This window comes from Nicotiana sylvestris, chromosome 3 (genome assembly GCF_000393655.2).
Source record: "Nicotiana sylvestris chromosome 3, ASM39365v2, whole genome shotgun sequence".
NCBI lineage: Eukaryota > Viridiplantae > Streptophyta > Magnoliopsida > Solanales > Solanaceae > Nicotiana > Nicotiana sylvestris.
Window position 1 is genome coordinate 5,875,814 of NC_091059.1, and position 3,919 is coordinate 5,879,732.

Consider the following 3,919-nt stretch of genomic DNA (forward strand, 5'->3'; position numbering starts at 1 on the left):
AATATCCTATTCGAGGGCGGACGAACCCAGAATATCCTATTCGAGGGCGGATGAACCCATCTTCAAAAACTTGGAATTGTCTTACCTCCGACTGTCTTTCTTAGAATCGTGTTGTCTTGCTATCTCTTAAAACTTGAATTGATTTCCTCGTTCCTTCGAGAAAATTTTCGACAAATGGCAGAAAATTTTCTGCCCCAGTGTTGGTGCTTTTCCTTGTGGCATGTTTTTTCGCCATTAACAAGATTTCCTTTTCCTGCTTCAAATCAAAGAAAATTTGTTAGTTTTAACACATGGTGAGTGGTCGTGCCACTCCTGCTGGGGATGGTTTTTCCCTTTCCCTCTTCCCCGCTCTGTGCTTCATTACGCTATCAAAACTTGCTGGGGATGAATTTTCCTTTCTTCCTTCCCCACTCTGTGTTTGCGACCAACTTCTTTTCACTTTATCGCCTTATCTTTGGCCTATTGTATTCGCCTTTTGCTTTGCATCATTTTGGCAACTGGTAGTAAACTCTGAAAATCCTTTTCAAAAACAAACTGTTGGGGAGGTAAAATCTTTAAACCAAGAAATGAAAAAGTGAAGAATTTCAAAAATAGAAAAAGAAGAAGTCTTTCTGAACAAAATGTTGGGGAAAAGGAAAGAAAAGAACTTATCTGAATGATATAACTGATCCCAACGATCATGTCACGCATTCCGGATTAATCAACCCAGTCTATTTGTATCAATCAACCCTTCGGACGGCCTCATGTTGCTGGGGATAAACATGCACTCAACTCTTTGCCAAATGTGGATCCTTCCCGCCAATCTTGTCTTGTCGCCTCATAGTGACCTTCGAGGGGGTTTCACTAATAAGACTCTCTCATTTCTCTCAACTCCCGTCGCCTTATGGTGCCTGTGAAGGTTTTCACCGATAAGACTCTCTCATTTTATTTTATTTTTCAGCTGGGGATTGGAGTGCTGCCGATATGACTCTCTCTGTTGGGGGATTCTTTCGGCTATCAATTCATTTCCAGCTTATGATCTTCTTCTTTGCTGGGGATCAGAGTGTTATTCCCGACTTCCATTTGCATTGACTTAGCACTTCTCAGTTACTGATCGGGAGGTCTTTTTTGGACATCAATAGGGGTTTTTGTATATGGATAATATCTCTTAACTGCGTCAGAATTGATAGCCATGTCGACGCATTTTCCTTAGATATTTGTTGATCACAAAGCGTCATTGGGCTTGCTCTGTTTAGATTGCAATAATCAACACACACCCGGATTTTCCATTTCTTTTTTTTTTTTTTACACTTGCACCATATTAGCCAACCAATCAGGATATCGAGCGACCCGAATAACCTTAGCGTTCAGCTGTTTGGTTACTTCTTCCTTAATCTTCACACTTACGTCGGTTTTGGACTTCCTCAATTTTGCTTGACGGGGTGAAATGCTGGGTCAGTGGGCAATTTTTGAACCACTAAATTGGTGCTTCAACCCGGCATGTCGTCGTATGACCATGCAAAATGTTTTGAATTCAGTAAGTGCTTTGATTAGTTCTTCCCTGATGTTTGGTTCCATATGGACGCTTATCTTAGCTTCCCTGATGTCATCCGCATCCCCTAGATTGACAGCTTCCGTGTCAGTTGGGCTCTTTTTTCAAATTGGCTCAACTCTCTGTTAATTTCTTCGAAGGCTTCATCCTTATCGTATTCCGACTTATCATCACAATCTTGTACTATAAGTTCGAAATCAAATTGATTTTTTAGACTAGGTTGAAGATCCATCGTGCATGCCATGTCATTAGAACCAGTATAAAGAGAACTGTTCAGAAGAGAAAAATAAGAAGAAAAATTAAAACAAAATAAGGAATGAGAAAAAAAACTTTCACTTTATTAAAATACGGGATAGCAAGGTTTCACACTTTGGAGAGCACAAGAAAAATCTGGATTACAACCCTGGAATAATCCAGACAACAAAAAAGAAAATTAGAGCCCACTACCAAGACTCCCTTCGTATAGGAAGAGGAGTAGCCGTTCAATTGTTGATTTTTGCTTTCAACCCCACAAACTGCACATCTGCCTCGTTGGACCCTTTTCCAACACCATAACTGGCTTGTCATCCACCTTTTCCAACTATACCACCGCTTTTCCACTGGTTAACATTTCTTTTGAACCGACACGGATCATCATCACTGTTTGTGAGGGTTTCTTTAGCTCCCCTCCTTCGTGCACTAGCTCAATCATGTGGGTTTCAAGGTGTGCCGGCAACGGGTTCTGATTGATGTTGGGCGCCTCTGGTGTCTGAACCTCAATCTTGTTGGTGTCAATAAGATTTTGTACTGCATGTTTCAACTTCCAACACTTCTCGGTATCATGTCCGGGAGCCCCCGAACAATACTCACAGCTTACCGAGTGGTCCATATTTTTGGGAAGGGGATTTGGCAATCTGGGCTCAACAGGACTCAACAAGCCTAACTGCCTTAATTTGTGGAACACGGCAGTATAGGTTTCTCCCAACTCAGTGAATGTTCTTTGTATTATTTCATTTCTGAAAGCCTGATTTCCCCAGAAACCTGCCCCTTGAGGGTTCATGTAAGCTCTTGGCGGTGGATAGGTGTTTTGCGATGGTGTATGTGTGTTATGGGGAGCCGGCGCGTACCATTGCGGGCGAACCGGAGGCTGAGTGTATGTTTAGGCTTGGTGCACGGAGAAGTGTGGTTCTTGAGGTGGATAGTAGTATTGTGGTGGGCTGTATGGGTAGTTTGGCTTGTGGGGTCTGGGTTGGTTGTAGTATGGTTTACCAGACCTGGACCAACTGCTTGCCTCAATCGTGGCAATTTCTTCTTTCTTCTTTCTTCCCAGCGCACCTCCCGTGCCGCTCTGAATAGCCTGGGTTGTTGCCTTGGAGTGCTGAGTAATTCAGGATTTTGTCAGACCTCAGACCCTCCTCTATCATGACCCCTATCTTTACTACTTCATTGAAGGATTTCCCAACCGTCGTCACCAAGTGACCAAAGTAAGTTGGATCCAGTGTCTGCAAGAAGTAGTCCACCATTTCTCCCTCTCTCATGGGAGGATCAACTCTGGCTGCTTGCTCTCTCCAGCGGAACCCGAACTCGCGAAAACTTTCCCCGGGCTTCTTCCCGATCCTCAACAATGTGAGACGGTCAGGGTCTATCTCGAGACTGTATTGGAAATGACTTGCGAAAGCCTGCGCCAGATCATCCCAAGTGTACCATCTGCTGGAATCCTGCCTGGTATACCATTCGAGTGCCGATCCGCTCAGACTTTGGCCAAAATAGGCTATTAGCAGTTCATCTTTACCGCCTGCCCCTCTCATTTTGCTACAGAAACCCCGCAAATGTGCCATGGGGTCACCGTGCCCTTCATATAAATCAAGCTTAGGCATCTTGAACCCAGCCGGGAGTTGGACGTCTGGGAAAGGGCATAGATCTTTGTAGGCCACACTGACCTGGTTGCCCAATCCGTGCAGGTTCCTGAAGGACTACTCCAGGCTTTTGAACTTCCTCAATACCTCCTCTTGTTCTGGGACTTTAACCGGCTTTTCAATCTCTGCCGGTACCTCCAAGTGTGGATTGTAGGCATGTGGTTCGGGGGCATGGAATGTGGGCTCAGGGGGATAGTATTGCGTATCGTGAGCCTGAAACAATGGCTCGTTGGAGGATCTTTGCAACGTGGCTGGCGGAGGTGCCCCGACGACGGGGACGATTGGCGGAGGAGGGTTTTGTTTGGGTGGTGGAGCTTGGGGATTATAGGAAGTATCCCCTTGGTAGTATTGGGCAACGGGGAAGCTCGTTGAAGGGCCGGGTAAAGGGTATTTCGGTGTGTGTCCCGGTGGGGAAGTAGGAGTGACGAGTGGTTCGGGCCCCTTTTGCGCCTTAGCCATGGCTAGCTGCATTTCATGCATTTCCAATCTCATT